This window comes from Sciurus vulgaris, assembly GCF_902686455.1.
Source record: "Sciurus vulgaris genome assembly, chromosome: 8".
In the NCBI taxonomy this organism is placed as follows: Eukaryota; Metazoa; Chordata; class Mammalia; order Rodentia; family Sciuridae; genus Sciurus; species Sciurus vulgaris.
The window spans coordinates 132686538-132713617 of record NC_136468.1 but is presented as its reverse complement, the minus strand read 5'-3'; positions in this window follow the sequence as shown (position 1 = coordinate 132713617).

Sequence of the window (27080 nt, the reverse complement as noted above, 5' to 3'; positions counted from 1 at the left end):
ACTCCAGGACACCTGGGCTGGGCACCCGAGTCAATAACCGTCCAAGGGATGCTTTCCTCCTCCAAGAGAGTCGCTGGGCATGCCTCCCTCCATCCATCTAGCTCTTTGCTCATGGAACTTTCTAGGCTGTCTTCAGTGCCACTGCCCCATGTTTGTATGCATCTCCCCCCACGATGTCATGCTTCACGCGGCTACATCTGTCTGTGTGTCTGCCCGCCCCGTCCCACGTTCCAGCTGTGAGCTCCGTCAGACGAAGCCACGTCTGCTCTGACTCTGTTCCCAGAATAAACGCTCAACATCGACAGCACAGCCCCATCTCCACAGAGGCCCGTGGGAGACACCTAACCGTGTGACTCTGAGCTGCAAGTGAGACCCCCAAACCCTCGCAGGCAGCAGACACCACGGGCTGCCAGTTTTCCCGGGGGCCGCCCTGGTGCTAACCCCACCCAGCCCAATTTCAGGAAGAGGAAAGGGGAGCGAGCCAGCCAGGCCCCTGTGAAGACGGAGGCCTTTGCTCACTGTGAGCGGGAACAGATGGATCTGAGGTCATCCTTGGCAAGACATGCTGGGAAGCCGAAAGCTCCTTGGTGGGTCTTGACAGTGGAACCCCAGCACGGCTCTGGCTCGGTTTCCATCCTGCCGTCACCTGTGATCATTGTGACAAGTTCCCCGTCATCTTCTGGGCCCTGATTCTCACAGGTGGCCACTGGTCTGTGGGTGTGAGATAGGAAGGGAGGCCCACACCCAGGAGTGCCAGAGTGAGCGACTTGGGGTACAGCACCTTGGTTACCATGCCCAGGATCTGGGAAGCGGCCACTTCCTGTGGAGACAGGAAGTGGCAAGGAGGGTACAAGGGAGCCATTTTTATTTTTTCCCAGAGCAGGGAGGCTGTGGTTTCATGGCAGTTCTTACTGCTCCCCATTCTGAAATGTTAAGAAGGGAGAATGTGTTGCTCTCTGCTGGCTCTTGTTAAAACACCTCACCTCCCGGTGTTGGAAGAAATTTCGGGGCAAGGAATAAAGAAGAAGGACCCACACAGAGGCAGAAGCAGGGAGTCTAAGGAACTTCCAGGTCCTTCTGAGGAGGGTGTTTCTTAATAATGCAGCCACGCTTCCTAGCGAAGCTCCCTGCTCACCACTGTCATGAGGTGGTGACATGCCTACCTTGCTTTAGGCCAATTCGACATACAGATGCCCAAGTGATTTCTCCCACGAAAGAGACCCCAGCAGTAATCACTGAATAATGGCGGTTCCAAGTGTGAAGAGCACTCTGGTCTAAAGTGGGTTTTTTTCTAAGTCACTTTTTCAAAAGGATGTTTGTGACTCATACAACAAATAATGCTTATGTGCCAGACACCATTCCAAGTATCTCTCCAGTTCTCATTTAATTCTTGTAGCAGGCCAAGGGGAACTACTGTCTTTATCCTCATTTTACAGATCAAGACACTGAGGCATGAAGAAATAAGGTAACTCACTCAAGGCCAGGCCACCAGGGTGTTGAGGACCCGGTCTCTGATCTTGCTTGATATTTTTTTCCACTTCTACAATGGGAAGGAAATTGGCTGGTTCCTGGATCTGGCCATGCTGGAGAGACCTGTGCTGCCCCTTGTCATGGGGTGGGTGTCCAAGAAACACGGTCTTCTCTGTTCCCCTTTCCCTTCTTGCCTGTCCTATTCACCTTTAGAATCTGTGGAATGGGAAATGTGTTAGTCAACTTCCAGTGACTATAACAAAATACCTGAGATAATTCAGAAAAAAGGTTTCTTTGGGCTTATAGCTGGGAGGTTCCAATCCATGATTGATTAGCTTCATAACTATGGGCCTGTGGTGAGGCAATGCATCTGTTGGGAGCTCATGGCAGAGAAAACCATTCCCCTCCTAGGAGGAGATAAAGAGGAAGAGACCAGGGTCCCTGTGCCAGGCACAGTGCTTGGCTTGGTGTAGGGCACTCTGTGTTCTGAACCCAGGAGCAGCAGGGGGCTGAGTGGCCCTGGTGGCACAATTGGCTGAGGGAATGAACACAGATTCCCTTCCTTGCTGTGCCCATCAGCTTTTTGTAGCTGTGATGAAAATACCTGACAAGAGCAAGTTAGAGGAAGGAAGGGGCTCACAGTTTCAGAGGTTCAGTCCACAGTCGACCGATGCCATTGTTCTGGGACTGAGGTGAGGCAGAATGTCACAGGGGAGGTTGTGGAGGAGGGAGGCTGTCAGTTCGTGGCAGCCAGGAGTGGGGTGTGGAGAGAAGACAATCCCATACATGCAAGGCACACCCCTGGTGACCCACTTCCTCTAGCGAGTTCCTGCCTCCCCATCTATCCAGCTGTCATTGGATCACTTCACTGACGAGGTTGGGGTCTTTGTGATCCAAACCTTGCTGCACTGGGGACCATGCTTCCCCCACGTGAGATCTGGGGGGACATTCTAGCCCCAAACCATCATATTTACGAAGGTCCAGTTCAAGGGTCCCAAATTTGTGGGAGCTTCACATTGTCTTGTAGATCTTGCTGCCACAGAGTACGGGGCCCGCCCCAGGGGGGTCTCAGTCTGCGGGTCTGGGGGAGCCCAGGAATATGCCCTTCTGTGTCCCCAGGTACCGGTCTCGGGATCACACCGTGAGATCCAGCAGTCTCAGCAGTGAGCTTGCTGGTTCTCCATCGGCTGCACATTGAAATCATCTGCAGGAATTTAAGACAACTCTGGTCTCAGGCTCCTTCCCCAGAGATGCTGATGTAATCGATCTGGGCCTGGCTGGGCACCATCCGGGTTTTTAAAAGCTTCCAACATGCGTGGAATGCACTCTCCACACAGCCAGAGAGCCCCTGTCTGGGCATTCAGTTTATGTCTCCTGACCTTGACTTTCTCTGTGGCTTCGTGGGTTGGAGAGCACATATGTCCCTTAGGTCACCTGGGTTCCTCTGTCCCCACCTCCCTAACTTCCCAAAGCCTGGGTGGCTGTGGTTCCTGCAGGCAAACTTCTCCTCTGGCTGCTTCCTGGAGATTTCATGTTTGCTCCCTGCCACTGGGAGCCCCCCGCCCCCACCCTCGCCGGCCCTCGCCCACCCCGTACGCTGTGGTGTCTATTAAGAGCAGATGCTAAACTGTTTCCAACAGGCCTTGAAGCTAATGCACTGCAGAATGGACTCAGAAGGGCCTATTTCTTTGCGTGCCAGTGAGTTAATGCTGGATGGAAACCTGCAGAGAGGAGGAGTCGGGGCTGGGGGGGACTTGGTGGCTAAATCAACAGTTATAAACTCACCCCGTCATTTTTCATTATTGGGTACATTGGAAAGATATTTTCCTCTTCAAAAGCAGTTGAAAATCCGTTTGGTCAAAAGTCGGTGGAAACCTCATCAGCGTTGCCCCTGAAAGCTCACAGGCTCTGTCAGGGGAGGAAGAAGAATGACCCAGGTCCCCAGCAGAAGTCGAGGCGACGGGGCCACAAAGGGGTGGGACGGGGCTGCCTGGGGCTGTGGCTGCATGATTTTTCAAAAATGCTGCCTGTGGTCCACATTTTTACACGGGCTGAGTCTGCAGGGGTTTAAGGTGTGGATTTGGGGGCGAGGCCACCGGTCTCCTCTGGTTTCAAGGAAGAAAGCGATGCAAGTTCCATACGCTCTGCCTCGGCCTCTTGAGGAGCAGATAGAAACCGAGAGCCAGGCCTGATCTCCTTTCATAGGCCACGACAGACTCCAGCAGGGGACAGAGGGTCCAAGAATGTGCCACCAGCGGTGGCTTTTGAATTGATGGTTCTGTTTCCAATAGCTTCAGGGAGGGCAAACCCTGGGTTGCGAGGAAGACTCCAGTCTGAGCTGGGTGACCTCAGAAAAGTGTCTGGGCCTCTCTGAAATGTATTTATTTACTTTTGTTTGTTTTTTAATGGGAGGATCAGTCTTGGAGAAAATGCAGGTCCCTGGTACCTTGTGCTTGCAAGCGTATGGTCAGTGCATGGGAAGCCTCCCTCAGACAGGGAGGATTGTAGTGGAGGGGAAAAAGGAAGGAGGATGACAGACAGGGAGGATTGTAGTGGAGGGGAAAAAGGAAGGAGGATGAGAGAGAGAGAGAGAGAGAGAGAGAGAGAGAGAGAGAGAGAGAGAGAGAGAGAGAGAGACCCAGAGGAGGCTGCAGGAGGGGGCTGTGTGCCTCGTGAGCTGAGCAGGGTTCAACTCCTCTCTCCAAATCTGGGTTCCAACCACACTGGCATCTTACTGGCTCCCCCTGCCCCAGGGCCTTTGCACAAGCCATGCTGGCTGCCTGGAACATGCCCTCTCCTCCCCTCCCCTGGCCTGTTTGTCTTCCTTTGGGTCTCAGTGCCAGCACCACCACCTGGGGGGCACTTCCTGACTCCTGGCCATGCCAAATCCCCTTTCATGACACTACAGTCAAGGTCCCCATCACTTGAGCTTCTGTCGAGGGTGCAGTTTGACACTGACCCCATGAGGTACTGTTCCCCTCCCCAGCAGACCGAGTCCCAGGGCAGGGAGCAGTGCCCAGCACACAGAGAGCGCTTAATAAATATTGGTTTCCTTATTCAACTGCTGGACCTGTCCTCAGGTCCTGCCACCTTTAACAAGCCAACCAACACATGACAGGGTGGTTGACAAGTCCCCATGGGGCACCGACACTCTTACTTAATTCCCATAACCATTCTATGACTCACAGTTTATTTTTGCGTGTATACTGCTGGAAACAGAGGACCAGAGAAGGTAAGGGTTTGCCTGAGGTCACACAGCAGTGGTCTGGGGGAAGAGCCGCCAGGACTAGAATCCAGCCTTCCCTCATGCTCCACCTGAGCATGGGAGCTTGGCGCTCAGTCACAGGGCCCCGGGGACTCCTGGGGACTTGCTGGGTCTGGGGTCAGGTTTGGATGCAACTGCATCAGGCAGCGGGGAGGCCTGGAGGCAGCATCGGGAACATGTTGGAGGAGACACCCTGACACCTGGCTGGCTCAGGCAAAGTGGCCGGTCAGCCTGGGCAGCCTTGGGTTAGTCCCTCTCCGAAGCCTCAGCGTCCTCATCTACAGCATGGGAACACTGTCCTCCTTGAGGATCTGAATCTTGGGGTTTGTCTCAAGCCTGCTTCCAGGTGGGGTTCTGGGGGCAGAGTACAGGACCTGGGGAAAGACCAGATCAGAGGGAAAGAGAGGTAACCAGGCTGAGAGGTGAGGACTCCGCACCCAGCTGCTAGGCTCAGTTCACTGAGAATGGTCCTAAGCACGAGGGCAGGAGCAATGGCAATCTCTCTGCTGCGTGCAGCTCCGCCCTGTGTTCCCTGCTCAGAACGCCAGATCTCATGGATTCCCCACCATGTTTTCAGAGGTGCAGATCATTGTGCCCTTTTTGCAGATAAGGGAACTGAAGCTCGGACACACCACAGACCTGCTGGTCTTAGTCTGTGTTGTGCTCTGTCATCGGCTTGGTGACCAACTGGTCCTTTGATACTGAGAAAGAAGATGATTGAAGCCGGGGACTCAGCGAGAGGCCTCCTCCCTGGGACTCCCACCCAGAAGGGGCCTCCTCTGGGCTCCGCGTTCCCAGATCCACCTGATGGAGCAGTAGGACTTCTCAGGAACCGTCCTGGGCACCCACTGTCCGCTGGACCCCAGCCCTGGAGGGCAGGCTGGGTGGCAGGGATCTCTGTGCCCCACAAGCCCTGGGAGGGTGGTGGGGTTCCCTGCATCTCACTCACTCTGCCAAGGTGACTGCGTGGCGCCTGCCCTCGGGGAGCTGGACGGAGTCTGAGAGGCTGGCTTAGGATGTGGCCTCGCCTGACCAGACGCCCGGCCCACGCTGGTGGCTGTTCAGCTCCAACCCTGGACTCCACCTTCCCCGGCCCTCTCCTCCTCCAAGTCCCCACCACTTCTGATAAGGACACGTCGCTGGGTTTGCGAGCCACCCTGATCCAGCATGCCCTCATCCTAGTTTACTCCCAAAGACCCTATTTTTGAATAAGTTCAAATTCTGGGGCTCTGGGCGGAGGTGACTTCTGGCAAGGGGGTGACACTATTCTACCCACCACGAAGGATATAATTGGCATTCTGAGAATAAGTCAGCAGGGCCAGAATCTTCTGCAGGGGCTCATTGCTGATCAGAGCAGGGGCGGCCATCGCCTGGACAGGGCTGCAGCTCTAAGTGACTGTACCTGTCACCTCGCTTCATCTGCAGAGTGACTCCGCTGGCCGGCACCTCGATCTCCATTTTACAGATGGCCGTGGCATGCAGGAGGTGCCCCAGCCTGGGACGGGCAGCATGGACCAAGGCCCTGGCATCGGGGCCACGCAGTGGGGGACCCGCTGGGCCAGTCAGGCGGTCACTTGTCGGGCAGTGCACAGGGGCCAGGCCCTGTCAGGATACAGAGGGCAGGAATCATGTGCTGGGGTGGGATCATGGCCACCGGGTGGGCAGGTGGCCCTCCAGGCCTGGCTCCTGTCCCCGCCACCTTGGCCAGGCACGGAGGAGGCAGCCCGCAAGTAAACAGCGTCTGAAACCCTATTCTCATTAGGCTAATTTACGAATAAATTACCATATTCAATGGCCTTATTTTTACTGCTCGTTAACAGGCCCATGATAGGATGATAATTACGGGATTTTAAGTGGCTAATGGCAGCTGGGGCGTCAAAAGCAGTTTTTACGAATCTGTTTATGGCAGGGAAGGTGACAGGGGGGGAGGGACATTGAAATGTTGAAATCACACTTTGGGAAAAAAAGGTTTAATTGTTGAGTATTTATTAGAGAGGAGGGGAGGTTTGCGATCTGAAAAAACGAAACTCGGAAAAACAAAGGGAATTAATTAGTCTCCCCGGGCGCCCTGCCCTCCAGGGAGCGGGGTAGCAGCGAGGGCGGGCGGGGTCCCGGGAGAGGGGCCGGGCTCGGGGCGACCTGGGCTGGGTCTCCACTTGGCTCCTGCCACCCCCGCAGGCAGGGAGCCCGGCCCCGCACTTCCTGGGAAGACCCTTCCCGGCCTCTTGGCGGAGAGACCCCAAGCTGGGCTCCGGGAAGGATTCCTGGGAGAGCTGAGTCTAGCGACCTTCACACAATGACAGCGGGGACCCCGGAGTCATCTTTCACCCGATCCTCATCAGGATGCTCATCTAGCCCAGCTCCCGGCTGCGCCACGCGGGCATTATTTCATTCAGCCCTTGCAGGGGTGTTAGGAGCTGGTAGTTACGCCTAGCACGCTTTGAGCGCTTGCTGTATGCTTCCTTTCTGCAGGTGACTTCACGGGCTCACTTGGATGAGCCCGTGGGGCGCGTTACTATTGTTACCATCTCCGCTGTGTGGAGGCGGAAACTGAGGCACAGAGAGGGCAAGTGATGTTTTTCAAAGCCACACAGCCAGGGCTCAGCCCCCGCATCCCTGTGGGACGCCCACATTGTGCCCTGCTTCTGGGATCTCTTCCCTCTCCTGGAACCCTCAGCAGGTGGGTGGGCGGGGCTTCGGGGCTCCAAGTTGGGAAAGGAAGGGAATCAGAGAGGGCAAGCCACCTGCCTGGGGCCACAGAGCGTGAATTCCAAGCTGGCAGCTGACATGCCCAGAAATGGGACTCCTGGGGGTGCAGATGGAGAGGCCGCGTGGTGGGGCTCTGCGGGGACCACGCCCCAGCTCTGTGAACGCCCGCCGGGGGTCCAGCCCTCGCCCGCCCACCCGCCCGCCCCCGCGCGGCCAGCCCAGCCCGGCGCGCAGCCCTCGCCCCAGCCCATCCATCTTGCGCTCGGGTTTAGTATGCAGCCCGCGGAAAACAAACACGCTCAGCCTGACAGTGGGAATAAATATCGCGGCGATGTTGATTAGCATTTGATCCCAGCTGGGGCCCTGGGAGCTGGAGTACTGGAATGTCTTGGCAGTTTTTTAATGCTGAATAATTTGATTAGATCAGTGACTGAGCCTGCTGCTCCTGGTGAGATAAACCCTCCCGCAGACCAGGGAGGGCGAGGGAGCACCGGCCAGGTCCGCCCGCCCCTGCCCTTCACCTTCCCCTCTGCGCCCCGGCTCCGCCCCTCCCGCCAGGGGCGCTCGCTCCCCTCTCGCTCCTGCTCCTCTTGCTTTCTTCTCCTTTCCGTGCTCCCCTCCCTCCTCCCTCCAGAGCTGGAATCCTCCCCTGTCTCCTCTCCAGGGCCTCTGCCATCGCCTCCCTCCCGCCCCAGCTCTCCTCCCCTCCCCCCCGCCTCCTTTCCTGCCCCGCCCCCACCGCCTCCCCTCCTGCAGCCTTAAATACATCATTTAATCAACTCCACAATTTCAATTTCGCACAGTTGTCAGCTCGAATGTCTGCCGAGGCGCTGAGGACCCCACAGATCGCGGGCCGGGGTGACGGGGCCGCTGGGCCTCGCCCCTCCCCCGCTGCGGCCGCCCGGGAGGGAGGTGTGGCCCGGCCCCGCCCCCACCCGGTTCCTTCTGGCAACTGTCCATCAGCCCTGGAGACGTTTCCTCCTGTCATCAGTGTGAAATCACCGGAGGGCCTCATGATCTGCTTATTCCAAATTCGGAGGCAAAAGCTCCATTTGAAGGGCGATAATCTCCATTGAAAACGATAACAACCTCGCAGGTAGAGGAGATGGGGAGGAAAGGGGACCTGGCAGTTGGGGACAACCCAAGAAGGAGGAGTGGGCGGGTTTTGCCTTGGGCAGCTGCTTACAAAGCCCCCTTTCTACCTCCACCTAAGAGGGAGCCCAGCTTTGCCTGAAAACTGGTGATTTCCTCTCCTGCTGGTCCTGGGGCAGGATGGCAGGGGGCTCCCCTTTAGGTCCCCTTCATCACACCCTGCGGAGACCCCGCGGCAGTAGGAGCACAGGGCACTGGCTGGAGCCTGGGCCTCTGGCCCCTGTGCAGATTTAACTATGGCCTCCCCCAGGCAGGGCTGGTGGTCTGAGCCCCATCGGGGCCCTGCGAGGCCACCTGGCCCCGTGTCCCCTGGTCCTCACGTCTCTGAGAGCCAGGCCCCGTCCAGCCCTATTTATTTTTCTCAAATGGGTCCAGAAATGGCTCTATGGGCACTTCCCAGTAACCGGGAGCTGGCTTCTCAGGAACAGCCCCCTCAGGGCTCCCGGTGTCCCGGGGCTGGTGTGGGGCTGAGCTGAGTGCGTGTGCTCCGCGTGGGGGACTGGGTGGAGGGGACACTCATCCTGCTTTGGCCACTTGTATGCCCTCAAGCAGACCTGCGGCCTCTGGCAGCCTGGGCTCTGCCCTCCTCATGGGGACCACAATCAGGGCAAATGAGACGAAGCTGGGGACCCTGCACGCCCCTCCCCCTGGCCTAAGATCCTTTTTTATTTTTGGTACCAACTCTGGGCCACTGAGTCCCCTCCCCAGCCCTATTTTCTTTAGAGACATTGCTCAGGGCCTTGCTGTTGCCGAGGCTGGCTTTGAACTCGAGATCCTCCTGCCTCAGCCTCCTGAGCTGCTGGGGTGACAGGCGTGTGCCACCCGCTGGCTGAGATCCATTTTAATGACTGTGCCTCCTGCTGGCGGAGCCGGGTCTGCCTCTCGGTGTTGGAGACTCCGTTTTCCCGTCAGCGAACGCTGTTCAGGGAGGCAAGTCCCGTCTGCCCAGGGTGCGGGGGCGGCCTGCCCAGGAAGCCGCGGAGCCTTCCTCAGCTGTGGCTCCTCCCGTTTTACCGGGAAGCCCTGAGGCTCGTCCTTGGCAGCATCTCTGCCATTATCACTTCCTAACCGCTTTGTGCTGGCCAAAAACCAAAGTGGGCCTCAAGTCCTCAAGCCCCGGGCTGGTTTCTGGAGGGGACCTGGGGGCCTGGCTGAGACTGGAGTGTGTGCCCGGAGCCCCGCGGTGCCGGCGCAGAGTGGACTGGTGAGCGAATGCTCGGCGCTGGCCTTGGACGACGTCAGGGGCCTCTCCTTTTCTCGGGCCCGGCCCTGCTTCCCACGGCCACACTCCGAAGTTCCAGAACAGGCGCCAACCAGCAGCAGGGCACAGGGGTTTGATCTGCGCACCGCAAGCACCTCCTGCAAAAAGGGGCGTCAAACGACGCCCCTGGCGGCTGGGACGAGAGGGCGGGGCGCTGGGAGCAGGAGAGGCAGCTGCCGCCTGGCAGGCCCCGCAGCGCCTCTGAAAAACGTGGCGCTCCCACGGCAATGACAGGTTTTGCCACGACTGCAACAAGACAGGACTCCCAGGGCTCAGGGCCATGTGCGTCCACTCCAGGTCCAGCCTGGCTCCTCCCTCCGCCTGCAGTGCTGCCCGACGGGCCGCGGCTGGTCGGAAGGCGCAGGCGCTCAGCAACCAAGGGGCGGAATCGAGATGCCCAGTAAGTTCCGGCCCGGGTCAGCCACTGCAGCGGAGAGGGGACAGGGCATCGCGCGCACCTGGCCCCTGGGCGCAATCAAGTTGTCGTGTATGGGAAGGGACGAGGGGGCAGCAGGAAAACATGGGAATCAGTGACCTGGTGTGAATGTATGGGCCACAGCAAAGGGCCTGGGGCAGGACCTCCCACCCTTCTCTGTGGCGGGCTCAGACGTCCACGAGGCTTTGTCCTCTGTTCCATGATGCACCTGTGGCTTGAAACAGGTGCATCTGCCCAAAAGAACGTTCTGTGGCCAGGTGAGCTTGGGAAATACCCAGCATCTAATCTTCCTCCTTCCCTCCCTCCCATTCACGCACCCTTCCATCTGTCCTTCCATCCATCCCTCCATCTGCCCATCCATCCCTCCATCCATCCCCCCATCTGTCCATCCATCCTTCCATCTGTCCACACATCCTTCCATCTGTCCACCCATCCTTCCATTTGTCCATCCATCCTCCCATCTGTCCATCATTCCATCTGTCCATCCATCCTCCCATCTGTCCATCCATCCTCCCATCTGTCCATCATCCATCCATCATCAACCATCTATCCCTCAACATCTCCACGGAGAGATGTCCTCCTTCTCTTGCTCATCCTCCCTTTCTGCTTTCCTCCCTCCCCCCTTTCCACTCTTTCATTCAGTGACTAATTATGAGGCACCCAGAAGTCACGTGGGCCCTAAGCCAGGTCATGGACTGCAGTGGACCTGCCTGCCCTTCATTAAAGGAGGGAGAGAGGGGAGCTCATGCAGCCACCGTTGCCAGGAAGGTGTGGCTGATGGCCGGCGGGGGTGGGGGGACCCTGGGTGGAGGCCGTGTTCCCTCTGCCTCCTGCAGGCGGGGTGGGGCCAACTTGCTCTCTCAGGTTTGAACAGACTCTGCAAAACCCCCAACTGCAGGACTTGTCAGAGCTTTGGGTGCTTTGGGTGCAAGTTTTGGTGAACTTGCATTCTCCCCTCAGAGTCTTATACTTGGTCTATTTTTCAGTGGAAGGAGAGTAACTGGAGGGCAAAAAATAATTCACAGCAAAAATGTAGCAGTGAAGATGTTCAGTGTGATGTTATTTACATTAGTTCAAAGAGTGGGAAACAACCTAGTTATTCAATGTGGGGGGATTTTTAAATAAAATAGATGTATGAGTGGTAAGCACAAAGCCAGGTCAAAACCAACCGTAGGAAAATATTGAAGGGCAGTGGGTGCGTGTTCTCCCTGCGCAGTGTGATATTTTTTAAAAGGTTGATTATAAATCATGAAACCAAAAACTGTTTATTTTCATTAACCAACGCTACACATGCACCCAGAGAAAGAACCTGTAAACTAAAGGCTGAGCAATTTATCTCGGCCACGTTGGGAGTGGAACTTTAGGTCATATGAATGTCTTGCTTGCCTGTATTTTTTTTTTGTTGTGAGAGCACATTCTTTTTTAAATAAAATAACTTAAAAAGAAAGCTCCATGCCACTCTGACCTCACACTGCTTTTTATTTTTGTTTTTAGATAGACATGGCAGTAGAGTCTATTCTGACATATTATACAGACTTGGAACATAACTGATTCTAATGAGGAGCCCGTTCTTGTGGTTGAACATGACGTGGTTTCTCACTGGCCGCGTATTCATATATGAACATAGGAGAGGGATGTCGATTCCTTCTCATCCCCGTCCCTTCCCTTCATTCCCCTTTGGCTAATCCAGTGAATTTCTATTCTTTTCTTCCCTTCCCCATCACTTATTGTGTGCCGTCAACCACATATCAGAGAGAACATTTGGCCTTTGGTTGTTTGGGACTGGCTTATTTCACTTAGCATGATATTCTCTAGTTCCATCCATTTACCAACAAATGCCATAATTTCATTCTTCTTCATGGCTGAGTAATAGTTCATTGTGTACATATTCCATTATTGAGAATCAACTGAGACAGACCGAAAACATTGCAAAAGTTCCAAATGAGACAAGAGTTTAAACCTTGCCTCATTTGCCTACAAACAGTATTTGCATATGGAATTTGATGACTACTAAATATCTACATAAACATGTAAGGTTCTAAACTTGGGCAAAACTTTCAATACTAGGTGAATTTCTAACAGGTAAACTCCTATTCATCTCACAAAACCCAGCTCAAATTGTCCTTCTTTAGGAGAGTCTCCCTACCCAGCAGGCCTGGAGTGAAGGGGTCACCTGTCTTTTTCTAAAGCATTAATTCATTCTCAATTTGGAAAACTCAGCAGTTAATTAATGATCTCTCTACTACACCAGCCCGAGTGTGGTCTGAGGGCTGGGGCCGTGATGTTTAGCTCTGACATATTAGGTGTTCAATAATCGCTTGTTGGAAAGGGAATGAATGAATGACGTGCCTGCCGCTTCCTTTATTCAGCAAGGACTTCTGAAAGCGTGTGTGAAATTCTGAGCTATAAATTGATTTGTATTTTTAAATGTACTAGAGGGACTTGCTATTTAAGGGAACCCTGATGTAAATCCTTTTTATAAAACGAAGACATCCTGAATAATGTGAATAATTGCTCCCTGCCATGCCTGTTTATAAATTGAGACTTTTAAGGATCAGGAAGGACTGGTATATTTCTAAAAATAAGTAAAATAAAACTTAACTTGACAAACACGTGTGAAGCGCAGACTCTGGGCCGAGCTGGGTGCTGGACATGGGCATGGTGTCAGGTTGGATCCCCACCCTGGGGACTCTGAAGCCCAGCGGTGCTTTGGTGAAGTTGACATAGGGACCTGAGGACCAGCCTGATCTGCTTCATTCAAATCCTGCCTTCCCAGCTGGGCGCGGTGACGCAGGCCTGTCATCCCAGCTGCTCGGGAGGCCGAGGCAGGAGGATCGCGAGTTCAAAGTCAGCCTCAGCAGAAGTGGGGCCCTAAGCAACTCGGTGAGACCCTGTCTGTAAATAAAGTACAAAATAGGGCTGGGGATGTGGCTCTGTGGTTGAGTGCCCCTGAGTTCAATCCCCAGTTTCCCCCCAGGGAAAAAAAAAAAAACAGAGACAGTAGAGGCTGGCCTCTGCTGTGGGTTCTGTCTCAGCAGCTTCCCAAAGAGACCCATGGTGGACAACAACCAGGACCTGCATACTCTCTCCCCAGGCTGCTGGGGGCTCCCCGAGATGATCCTTCCACCCACCCAGTGAGGTCAGATTCCCAGGGCCCACACCTGGGGGCTCCCGCGCCCTACTGTGGCTTAAGTGGCACCTGGGGGGAATTTGGACCCTGATCCTGTGTCTGTCTGACACACCCAGAAGCTTCCCAGCTCTTCCTTCCTGTCGCCCTGGTCCGAGCAGCCCTGGGGGGCAGGTACCCTCATCATTCCCATTTCATAGACACCTTGACTGAGGCATAGAGTCACGCCCTCAAACCAGGTCACACACAACTCATGGCCCAGGGTGCCATTCCCAGCTGCCCCGCCATGCTGGGTGGCTTGTCCTGATCAGGGCCCTTTCCTTCGGGGCTTCTCCTTCATTCTCCTTTGACAGGAGCGTCCCTGTATCCCACGCCTCCCCGGGGCTCACTAACAAGCTCTAACAAAGAGAAAGACAGATCGAGGGGCCCAGGCTCAGCAGCCACCCGCCAACCACCACACGGGGCGACTGAGCCTGTGGCCAAATGTGGGAAAGGCTGCCTTTGGGAGAAGCGGCTTTCGAGGGACCCAGACACTTGCTCAAGGTCTTGGTGCAGGCAGGTCACTGAGCAAGAGCTTAAAAAAAATTGGTCCTTGGACCAGCTGCCATCTCAAATCGGTTCAATCCAACTCGGTTCAAAACCCACTCAGCAAACAGCTTTAGCGTGACTGACAAGGGGCTTATCACGATGCCAACACGGAGAACCTCAAACGCCAGACAAATGTATGGAGATTTTATGATTTTTTTTATTGGGGGGTTATTCCTTTAGTTATATTTCTTTTCCCTCAGACGCTTTATCCCAGAAAGGGTTACAATCCCCAAGAAACGCTTCTCTGTGAGCACAAAGAACTAATATTAGCAGATTGGGGACTCTGTAAATATTCATTGTAATCTGTGACTTGGTGAGCATCGGATTCCGCCCTCCCAAAAGCTGCACATTTATAACTTGTGAATTCATAAATATTTACGAATTCACACAATCATCACTGACAAATTATTTCATCTGACAGCTCCGCATAGACTCTGCCTGGTTTTGTGAAATTCTGATCAAATCTCGCGTAAACTTCCCGGGTGACAGGCAGAGAGGAACGCAGCTCAGAATCACCATCAGATCCCCCGGATCCTAATGGGTCCCTCACTGATTTTACAACAAGAACAAGCAGCTGAACCGGGCGACTCTGTTATGTGGTGGGCGGCCAGATGTTCTCAACAACTGTACATGTATTTATAGCAACGCGTCTTGGAAAGTGTCAGAAACCGGTCCTCCGTCAGGAGGAGGGACGGCAGCCTGCGGTGGGAAGAGAGCTAGCAGCAGGACAGGCGGGGTTCGAATCCAGGGGACCTCTGAGTTCTTATTTCCTTTTTCTTTTCTTTTTTGGTGCTAGGGATTGAATCCAGGGGCACTTAACCACTGAGCCACATCCCCAGCCTTTTTTGCTTTTTAATTTTGAGACAGTCTTGCTAAGTTGCTTAGGGCCTTGCTCAGTTGCTGAGGCTGGCCTCCAACTTGCAATCCTCCTGCCTCAGCCTCCTGAGACACTGGGATGACAGGTGTGAGCCACTGTACCTGGGTACACCTGTGTGTTCTTTACAGCTTTCCAAACCTCTCTGAGCCTCGGTTTCTTAGTTTTGAATTTGGGATAATACAAGCCATGGTAGTGGCTGTAATTGAAGTCCCCAGCCAGGGTCTGCAGTTCCACACATTCTGGTTTTATGAATACTCTGAATGGCAACTATTTCCGGTTTGATCATGTTCTCGGTGGTTTTGAATTCTTACAGTGGAGGGACACTTTTCACGTATTTCCACTTGAAGTCACTTAGGCGGGACATCTGTGTGTGTGGCTTTACGCGTGTGTCCCCAGGAAAGCCACGTGCTGCCCGCACACACACTTAGGTCACCCCGAGGGTCCACCTTCTCAGGGAAGGTCTTCTGGCACCCATGACTGTTTGCAAAGAACAAGAACCACATGCCTTCTCCATCCGGGGACAGAGTACCACCCTGGGCAAGAGGAGTGTGGATCGGGGCTGGTTGGGAATACCACAAGCCATGGACGGACAGGTACCTCGTGGGTGATGGGGACAGGGTGTCCTTCCGGGGCTCAGCTCAGGTAGATGGGAACTGACCGATTTATCACACCGGTGGCTGTGGTTTTGGTTCAACACTCACATGGGGCTCCTGGCAGGGTGGGCTCAGAGGCTAACCCAGACCCTGCGATTTCCTGGCTTAAAACACCAGCAGTCTACAGAACTCTTCTCCAGCTTCTTCTCTGGCTCCTATTTTCTGAACAAACCCTGTTCGTTCCTACCTCAGGGACCTTGCCCTGGCTATCCCTCTGCCTTAATGCCCTTCTTCCCTCTGATGTCTTCACAGGTCTGCCTCCTTCTGTTCTCCCAGGTCCTGTGAATGGTCATCTCCTGAGAAATCCCCTCCTGACCCTCTATCTCTAGTTACCATCCCCCACCGATTCTATTTCTTTTTCTTACCCCTATTTAATTTGCTTTTTAGCAATTACTAATGCAAGCAATCTGTTTTTTCCCCTCTTTCCAAACCTGTCCACAAAGGCAGAATCTTGGTTGTTTTAACCACTGCTGTTCACTCCGGCTTAGAGTAGCAACTGGCATATATTAGGTGTTTGATAAAGATGTGTTGGATTGAACAGATGAATAAGTGTAGCTGCAAATGAGACAGGCAGGATTCAAAGAGATGGTGTAGGCCAAGTCTAGTCTTCACCACCCAATAGCTTTGTGAACTTCCACAACTTAAACCCAATGAGCCTCATTTGTTCAAAACAAACAAAAAAAGAGATGTAGTCGTTGAATTCACCCTTCTTGGTTCCATTGTGAGACTTTTGAGGACCTAGCCTAGTACCCAGCATGGGGGAAGCCATACGGCTGGGAACTTCACTCCCTAGTCAAAGGTAATACTATTTAATTAATGGAGGCCTAGATTTGGGCATTCAGAGTGTAAGGGCTTAAGGATGGCGTTCATTTGAAACCCCCGACCTTCTGCTTCCTATCGGGCTTCCAGTACCTTCCAAACCTGATTGGGATGGAAATCCTGGCCTATTTGACAAAACATGCTTGCAAGTTAATAGAGGCAGTGGGTTCTCATAGATAGAACTAAAGGCAGAGAGATGTCACTAGGGAAGAGACTGAGGACTGGAGAGCAGGTAGGCCAATACTGGGTGCGGGGGCGCAGGCCTGTAATCCCAGTTGCTCAGGAGGCCAAGGTGGGAGGATCGCAAGTTCGAGGCCAGCCTCTGCAATTTAGCGAGATCCCATCTCAAGATGAAATTAAAAGGGCTACAGACACAGCTCAGTGGTAGAGCATTTGTGTGGGATGTGCAAGACTCTGGGGTCTATCTTCAGCCCAGCAAATTAAAAGAGAGAGAGACAAACCTACTGTTGAGCAGAAAGTTTTGCCATCCACGTGAACTTTCCCAGCCGCAGACAAAGCCTGTGATCTTTGAACCGTGTTGAAACAAGTTAAAACATGCATATGGGGGGCGGGTACATACGTGATTCCACACCTGTGGGCTTTCCAAAGCCCCTTTTGGCCAAAATTAAAGAAAAACAAAATAAATTCAATTTGCTTGTTCCTAAACTTCTGCCATTTCAGCATCTGCTGAAATTTGACAAGGATTATCTCTTTTGTCTCCTTTCGTCTCCTTTATATTTCTTCCCCCCTCCAACCCCAGAAATGGCGTGAGAAGTGTTTTTAAGAGTTCCAGCTGACATGTGTACACACGCCGTCCGCAGCCGGGAGCACGCGGCTCGGGCGCTAACTTGTTACATGGGAGCTAGATTACAATCATAAATAAATGATTTGCTGTCTCCTTGCATTCAGACTCGTAGCTTTTAAAGTGTGCCTGTCATCGCGGAATCAGATTTAGTCAAATGCTGTGTAACTGCAAAATTATCCTATCCTTACCTTTTTATTCTCCTTATAATGGACAGTTAAATTGGATTTTCAAATTTGAAGTGCATATGTTTTTCAAATCCCCAGAGGCTGTCTATTTTTTCATTTCTAAAGCAACTCACTAATGTTTATCATTACCACACAGAAATATTACAATTCTTAAGGGGGAACCTTACAAACTCAGTGCAGGAGAAATGTGCTTTATCGTCTCAGAATGAAACCAATTTCTCAGCTGATTTGCAATTTATTTACATGTTAGCATTTGATTTCCGGCTGATTTATAACCCCACAAGGCTGTGTCTCAAGGTTTATTTAGAAAGCAGAAGCGGAGGTGGGGAAGGCTGAGCTCCCTCCCTGGGCTGCAGTCCGAGACTCCCAAAATGAGTCTCTTGGTTGAGCTTCGCCTTCAGGGAACGCAGCACCCCTGTGTGTACATATGGAGAGGGACCCCGAAGGACAGTCTCTCACCGGGAAGAGACCTGGGGCTCTTCTGAGCATCAGGGATCGGCCTGGAGAGGTGAAGTCGCTGGCTTGCATTCTGGGCTTGTTGGTGTAACTCTAACGGCTGACACCATGCCTGGACTCAGGAAGTATTGGAACTGACAGTGAGGAGTCTATTGGCGTTCATTGCTTCATCAGACCGAGTATTTATTCATCAATCTATTCTTCCAGCCACCCCTCTAACTGTCCCTCTATCCTCCCAACAGTCCATCCTCCATTTTTCCCTCCTCCAAACCATCCATTCATCCATCTATCCATTTTCCCATTCACCTATCCACAAATCCACCTACTTATCTACTCATCCAAATACCAACCTATGCATCCATGCATCCATTCATTTCACACCCACCTGTCGATCTACCAATTCATTCAGTGAACTACCCATCCAACTACCCATTCATCCATCCACCCATCCATCCATCCATTTTATCATCTGCCTACCCACCTTTCCACCTACCAATTCATCTCTGTATCCACCCATCAACTATCAGTGCATGCATCCATCCATGCATCCATCCATCCACCCATCCACACATCCATTCATCCACCCATCCATCCGTCTACCCATCCATCCATCCATCCATCCATCCATCCATCCATCCATCCACCCACCCAGCCACCCACCCATCCACCCATCCATCCATCCATCCATCCCCCCATTCACCTATCTACCTAACACCTACAAATTTATTCATCTAACCACCCATCCACCCACCCATCCACCCACCCATCCACCCATCCATCCATCCATCCACCCATACATCTATCCACCCACCCAGCCACCCACCCATCCACCCATCCATCTATCCATCCATCCATCCCCCCATCCACCTATCTACCTATACACCTACAAATTTATTCATCTAACCACCCATCCACCCACCCATCCACCCATCCATCCATCCATCCATCCATCCATCCATCCATCCATCCATCCACCTACCCATCCACCCATCCATTCAATAGGCAGCAATACAGCCTTTGGCTTGAGTGCTAGGAATGTAAAAATGACCAAGAAACCCATCTGGCACTCATGCCAAGTGAGACGGGGCACACCCAGTCCATTGCGAAGCTCAATTTACTTAATCCATAAAATAGTACCTAAGAAACCTCCCTCACCCCTCAAATGCAGCATACGTGTGGACTCTTTAGCTGGTCAGGGCATGGCTGCTGCTCAGCCCACTTCCTCTAGCCGGGAGCCACAGGCAAACAACTTAATGTCACCGACCCTTAGTCTCTTCACCTGTAAAATGAGATAATAAGAATACTACTGGTTCTCTGGCAGGGACGTGGGGAGAACTGGATGGGATAACCTGAGGATCCAAGGAAGGCCAAGGAGAGGTGGGGGTGGGGCGGGAGCATGGTGGGGGAGGAGGCGCATTTGTTGAAATAGACCTCAGGGCCTAGAGTATGAGCTTCTGCTTTGTCTCGGAGGGGGCAGGAAATCACTGGAAGGGTTTCATCAAGCCTCTGGCCCCATTCAACTGGCCCCCTCGCAAGCTTCGCCACACTGAGAAGAAATGTGAAGACAGGAGGCAGGGGCTGAGAAATGGCTGGGGGGCGGGGGGGGGCAGGAGGTGGGGCTTAGCAGATGAAGTGGGGCTGGAGAAGGGGTCGGGCCAAGAGATGGGTTTTTAAGTGGTCAGCTGGAATTTGCGACCAATGGGAGACAAGGAGAGAGAAGGGAGAAGGAAGGTTTCTCAGCATCTCCAGGAGCGCCCTATCGGAGGCAAAATCCCTGAGACTGGGATGGATTTTCCATTGCTTGTATCTGCCCATGCCATGCTGAGCTCCTCGGAATACATTTGCATACATTTATGCTGCAAGCAGCCAGCGCCGAAAGGAGCATCTTTCTCTAATGTGAGCTCACATCCAGCGTGGTTCCTCTGCTGAGCAGAGTCAGGAGCCAGGAGCCTGAATGAACACATCGCTACCTCTCCAGGTCTTGGAGAAGCTCCCCGGGTGTCTAACTCTAAGACATTGAGGGGTGAATGAGCTGACAAAAGGCTCTGTCCCCTTATAATCGGTGTATCAATTAGGACAATTCGTGTTGCCAGTAACTGGAAACCTGACTCGAATTAGCACAAAAAGAAAGGGTCTCCACTCATGGAACAGAAAAGTTGGAGGTTTCCTCTGTCTTCCAGCAGCTCCAAGATGTCACTCATTAGGACAGGTTATTTTCTTTCATCTGTCTCCTGGATGTCAGCCTGATCCCAAGTCTGGTTCCCTTGGTGGCCACCTGGGTCTCTGCGCTGCTCACCACCACCTGCTTTCCACCCAGCCTGGACGAAGGGGCGTGTCTTAATCTGGGCACTGCCCCCGAAGACCCGAGATCCATTGTGATTGGCCAGTTCAGTTCCATGTCCACCTTCCAACCAATCATTGTGGTCAGGGGGCGGGGACATGCTAATAGACTCCTCCCGGGTCACAGGCTCCAGCCTTTCATCATGGAAGCCAGTGCCTCCCCACGCACTCACCAGGGCGTTCTCTTCTCTCTGTTTACAACAAAAGGAGACATAGCTTCAAAACCAGGCACGGTCTCAGGGAAAACGTCCTGCTTCTCCACAAAGGGCTTGGGGAAAGCAAAGCCATAATCAGTACTTGACTGAGGAAGTTTCAAGGGACAAGGACGAAGGAGGAAGTCAAGATGGTTGGCCACCTCCCAGCACTCTCCTATCCCTGTGGTGTCCACTTGGTGGCCCAGCTCAGACCACCTGGGAGCCCTACTGACCACAAGCATCGGCCATCCTGTGTTGGAGACTAGATGCTTCAGGCGTGAGCACCCGGGACTATAGGAGGGTGGTGAGAGTCTCCGAGTTGGGTGTATTAGACAGGATAGGTCAGGTTTGGCTTCAGTAACAAAAAATCCCAACATCTTAGTAACCTAACAAAGCCAAATCTTATTTTTGGTCCTCACAAAGTTCATGGTGAGTTTGGGTGACTCCAGGGAAGCTGTAAGCCAATAATCTGGGAACCCTCAGTCTTAAACGTGTGCCTCCATGGCAGGGAAAGAAAGAGGTTGTACCTCAGATGTTCAGAAGTGACCACAACCCATCTGCTCATGGGACCATCTTGACTCAAGGTAATCCTCCCTCTATCCCTGCAGGAGTGGTAAATTGGACACACAGGGACGAAGTAATGATATCTACCTCCAAAAAGGGAAGCACTCACCTGTGGCTCAGAGCTGCCCACTGCGTGTCTCACGTTCAGCCTCCTGTGAGCCGTTGGAACGGGCTCTTGTTATCTGCTCTCCACCTGGTGCCTGGGATTAAGGGATGAACTGCCTTCTAGCAGTGTGCGTGCAACTTGAGAAAGGAAGGGAGGGAAAGAAAAGTAATTTTAGAACACGCTTCCCGGACTTATTGGGAGGAAAAAAGGGATGTATACAGGAGAAGAAGCACCCCATCCTTGGTACGATACCCAGTGAGAATGCGGGTTCTTTAAATACAAGTTATTGTTGCCATTTTACAGATGAAGGCATTGAGTCTGATGGTGGTAAGAAGATTCTCTCAAGGTCACCTAAAGATGGTAGCCTAGAGATTGGCCAGCTGCAGAGTCCTCTGTGGGTCACATTAACCTTGACCCCATTCATGTCCCACCCTCAGGAAAACCCTCTCTTTCTTTTACATTTCTCATTCAAAATCTGCTGCCGATTTCCTCTCCGGCTCTGGGCACCAGGTCCAGTAATTAGCATTGCTGGGTGCTGTCTGTTGTGGGCCCTAGCCGAGCTTCCCTGACACTCGCTCGCCCCTTTATCCATGTCCAGATATTGCATCTGGAAATCAGACAAAGAAACTGCAATCTCCCGTGAATCAGTCAGGGTAGGCAAGGTTATGCTGCAGTAACCAGCAAACCCCCAAATCTGGGGTTTGAAACAACAAAAGTTTGCTTCTTGCTGGTGCTGATAGTCATTAGAACAGGCAAGAAGTTCTGCTCATCATGGTCACTTGGGGACCCCGAATAATGGACAGTCACCCTTTTGAAAGTCACTGATCCCAATGCAAAGGGAGAAGTGGGCTGTGTCGGACCTTGTGGTGGTGATCAACTCAGGGTGGATGCACACTGATTCCACACACAGCTCCTGAGACAGAATGATTCCCATGTCCTTACCCCAGCACAGGGGACCCAGGACCCAGCATGTCTTGGGAGGGATGAAACCGGAGTATTTGGTTACCTGCATTAATGATTATGGAGCATCAAAGTTAAAAGCTGGGATAAGAGTGGAAGGCAAATGCCACGTCTTGCCAGCATCAAGTGATTGAAAGGTCATAGACGTGGAGCCCAGAGACAGGCCAGGCCCTGGGTTTGCCACATGCTCTTTCTCCCTGGGTTGCTCAGGCTTACTTTTTGAATGGCGATGCCAGATTTAACCTTGCAAAATTATCATCTGTCTATAAGTACACCTCATTGAGGAAGAACCTTGGATTCTTGGGTTTGTGTTGTGGACTGGGTGCCCCTATGTATATTCATGCATATTCATGCACCTCTTCTTCCTGCCCAGAGAACATTTATTTTGGGGGTGGGAGTGGAGAGGGAGTAAGTAACAGTATTTCCAAATTTAAAAAGATACTATATTTTTTAGCCTTATTGACATGTGGGATGGCCACGTGACAACTTCTTTCTAGTAACTTGTAAGTAGAAATTGTTAAGTGAATTTTGCAGAAAAGCTTTCTTGTAAGGGAAGCACTCTGAGCTCTCCCTTTCTTTTGGTCTGGAAGGTGGAGGTGATAGATGGAGCGCTGGCAATCCTTTTGAGAACATTGGGAGGCAGGTCACACTTTATTATTTTTTAATTTAATTAATCAATTTTAACTGCCAAGCCACATCTCCAGGCCTTTTTACTTTTTATTTTGAGATGGCACTGCTAAGCTGCTGAGGGTTTTGTTGAGCTGCTGAGGCTGGCTTTGAACTCTCATACTCCTCTTGCCTCAGCCTTCTGAGTTGCTGAGATTGAAGGAGGCCACAGAGCTCAAAGACACAGACAACCTGATCCAGTGTCCTGTCGCAGAGGCATGCACCTGTCATCCCAGGGACTTGGGAGGCTGAGGCAGGAGGATTGAGAGTTCAAAGCCAGCCTCAGCAACAGTCAGGCACTAAGCAACTCAGTGAGACCCTGTCTCTAAATAAAATATAAAATAGGGCTGGGGATGTGGCTCGGTGGTCGAGTGCCCCTGAGTTCAATCCCTGGTACCAAAAAAAAAAAAAAAAAAAAAAAGAAAAAAGAAAAGAAAAGAAAAAAGAAAACATTGAAGGGGTGGGGCCACAAGCCTGGGATCCCAGTGACTCGGGAGGCTGAGGCAGGAGGATCACAGGTTCAAATCGAGCCTCAGCAATTTATCAAGACTGTAAGCAAACTAGACCCTGTCTAGTTTGAGACTAGACCCTGTCTCAAAATTTTAAAAATCAGGGTACAAAATTGAGGACAGATAAAGGCAAAGACTGCCGAAGCTTGGATCTGGAGTATTTCTGAAAGGTTTTGGGTTAGAGGCTGGTCCCCTCCTTGGTGCTGTGGGGGATGGTGGAAACTTAGGAGGTGGTGCCTGTAGGGAGGTTTTAGGTCATTGGGGGTGTGTCCTGGAAGGGGCGTGTCCTGGAAGGGGCGTGTCCTGGAAGTGGCTCGCGGGACCCCGGTCTCTTCCTCGTTTTCTATTTTACACATCCTAGTCACAAGTGGAAAGGTCTGCTCCATCGAATACTTCCCCCATGAGCCTGAGAGCAGCAGGTCCACCCAGCCATCACCAGAAACTCCACAACCATGAGCCAGAACGAACCTTTTCTCTTGATGCGTTGCTTATCTCAGGTAGTTGTTATGGTGGTGGAAAGCTTCCTGACACAGTGGCAAATGGCCACGTGCAGGACAGAAAAGGGATGGTCCCTGAGGGCAGGGATTCTGTCCCTGTCCTTTATTCTAGATTAATTAATTTCTTTTCTTCTCCTTCTTTTTCTTTTCTTTTTCTTTTTGGTACCAGGGTTTGAACCTGGGGCACTAACCACTGAACAACATCCCCAGCCCTTTTTATTTTTACACGGAGACAGGGTCTCCCTGAGTTGCTGAGGCCCTTGCTAAGGCACTGAGGCTGGCCTTCAACTTGTGATCCTCCTGCCTCAGCCTCCAGAGCCTCTGGGAATTTGGCCTGCACCACTGCATCCAGCTCAAAATTTTGTCCACAGTGATACCCCCAGTACTTACTTGAACTCCTGGCACCTGGTAGATGTGTAGTAAATGTATGTGGAATAAATATTGGGCAACAGTAGCTGTAGCTAGCCTTTTATTGAGCACCACTAGGAGCCAGTCACCTCTTTCCTCGGGGCTTGTCAATTCCTGACAACAACCTATGAAGTAGTTGCTTTTCATTCTCCCCATTTTTCAGATGAGAAGACTGAGGCTCAGTGTGGTTAAATGACCCTCCCTCATTTGCACAGTTGGAAAGTGGCAGAGCCAGGATTTGAACCCAGGAAAGACTGATCTCAGGGCTGGCATCTTAATCTCCAAGCTAGATGCTCCTGGAATAGGGAGGGGACAGACCACCATGGTGGATGACATTGCTCCTGAGGGTGTCTCAATTGGGGGTGAAGGGACTGCTCTCTAGATGAGTTGAGTGTCCTAATTATGAGTGGCAGAAGCTTGCCCCGAACCTGGTGGCTTCACAGTCCCAAACCTTGGTTCTCCCTCGGTCCTGAGGACATCTGAAATCTGGGTCGCTGGCATGGAGAGGATGTCGGCCAGCCCGCACACTCCCTCCTGGGGCTCCAAGGGGCGTCCATTTCTGGCCCTTGCTGGCCTCTGCTGACATCCACTGCTTGTGACCTCGCCCCTCCTGTCTCTGTGCCCTGCCACATGGCCTGTGGGTACGTGAGGTCTCCCTCTGCCTCGCTCTTACAGGATGCTTGTGATCACAGGGGACCACCTCCCCTCTCGAGGGCCTGAACTTGGCCACACCTGCAAAGGCCTTTCTGTCCCTCAGACGCAGGAGCAGGTTCCAGAGAGGCAGACCCGGCATCCCTGGGCACGGGAGCTCCGATCCCGAGTTGGAGAGAGGAGGCTGGAAGGAGGCCATCTGTCCTGCAGGGACTTGAGAGGGCTGGCTTCCAGGGGCCAGGTGCAGAGCTGACCTACTGCCTGGGTGGGTGTCAGCCTGGGAGAAGGAGCATCCCAGGCTGAAGGAACAGAGGCAGGGTGGGCGGGGAGCTCCAAACACGGTGCACCCACCTCACAGCCCCACTCAGCCACGTGCTGATCTTGCATGGTTACACCCATTTCCCAGATGTCAAAACCAAGGCCTCAGCCTTGGAGAAACCTGCTGAGATCACCGAGCTACCAAGACTCTCACTGGGGTCACTCTCCTCCTCCCCATAACCCAGAACTTCTGATCCTTTTCTTTTCTTTTCTCTTTTTTGCATTGGGGGGCAGGTACCAGGGATTGAACTCAGGGGTACTGGATGACTGAGTCACATCCCAGCCCTATTTTGTGTTTTATTTAGAGACAGGGCCTCGCTGAGTTGTTTAGGGCCTCGCTGAGTTGCTGAGGCTGGCTTTGAACTCGTGATCCTCCTACCTCAGCCTCCCGAGCTGGGATGACAGGCGTGCACCCCTGTGCCTGGCTCAGGAGCTTTTTCAATACACAGCTGGACTCCATAAACTCTGGCATCCAGTTTCCAGCCTCAGGGGTTCCCTGTCCCCCCATCTCCAGGAGTGGGGGAGTGCTCATCCCTCCTGCTCCAGTGACAGCTCTCACTGTGTACCAGTGGCTGGCTGGGAGGATCAGGTGGCTGGGTTGAAGTTGCGAGCTCTGGAGTTGATTAGTGATGTCTACCCTGGGCACTGGGCAGGGCAGCAGGAGTCTGCTTGCTGGCTGTGGACTCTGGAGTTCTGGATTAGTCAGTTCCTGAGAGAATCCCATGCATCTCTGAGCTTTCAGGACAAAATCTTGCCTCCCCAAGTAAGCTTCTGATGCTGTAAGAAGGCTGAGGTATTTTTATAAAGCAAGGTGACTTGTTTACCAATTGGGAGTCACACAAGGACAACCTTGCAACCCGTCTGGGCCCTGATTTGGGAAGGGGCCTCCGTGTCACCTAGCCTTAGGACCCCTCTCCAGTCCCACTTCCTCCTGGGACCACTTTCTCAGCTTTCTTATGCAAAGCGTCCACCCCATCCTTTGGAGTTGAACTCCAGGGCACTTAGAGATGCAGAGAGTTGCTGTCCTACCTGAAGGTAGCCTGCCACTTTGAATGGGAAGCAGAAGCACAAATCAAACAAGAAAATATCTTGAACCCCACCTCCCCACCTGGACACGTCTCTGCTGGTTTTCCAAAGGAGGGGAGCCACAGAGGAAGCTGGCCTTGACTTAGCACGCCGGACCCGCGCCCGCCTGTCTCCACCCTCCAAGTGGCAAACAGCACATGCTACCGAAAAAAAAAAAAATTCTAACAAGACATTAATAGATAAATAAAAATAGCTTCCCCAAGAAATGCTGAGGAGTCACGGAACAAAATGATTTCTTTCTGCGCGCGTAAACTCATGAATAATCAAATCGCACAGTCCCCAAATGAGCCCAGCCGAGAGCTCTTGACAGCCTCCTCCCAGTTTCCTCCCGGAAGGTCACCTCGGAGCTCTGCAGCCTGGTGGCTCTGCCCCTCACGCTTATCCTCCCCCTCTCAGGACCCCCAGCTCCCCCTTCCAGGGGAGAAATTAATTCCCCAGTGCTATGGAAACGTGCAGAAAATGCGAATGGAAGGCTGGGGCAGCCCTGGCGCACCACGAGGCAGGAGAAGGAAAGTTCCATCAAATTCTGGGGACGTGGGGGAGGGGTGGGGGGTCCTCAGGCTGGGGCTTTGTGTGCTGAACCCCAGCCCTGGCTCCCGGCTTCTCTGGTGTCACATTTTAACCTACCAGATGCCTTGAAGCAAGATGATCATAAAAAAAAAAAAAGGAAAGGAAAAAAAAATTTTAATTTTTTATTTTTTTTATTTTCCCTCCTGTGTTAAGGGAGAAAACAGTGACAGGGACAAGTGACAGCTCGCTAATTATTCCCTTACTGCCACTGCTGTTCTGGCTTTGGACGCATTGCTCATTTCTTCCCGTCTTCGCACTGAATAATGCATGGGTCCCTATCTGTATGCAGGCGGCACCTCCGGGGACCGCAGCCTAACTAGCTGATAACTGATTCAGTTTGTAAGCAGGGCCGCGGGGAGTTGAAAGGAAAGGTGGCCAAGAACAAATTTAACACTTCTCTCTCAGTTC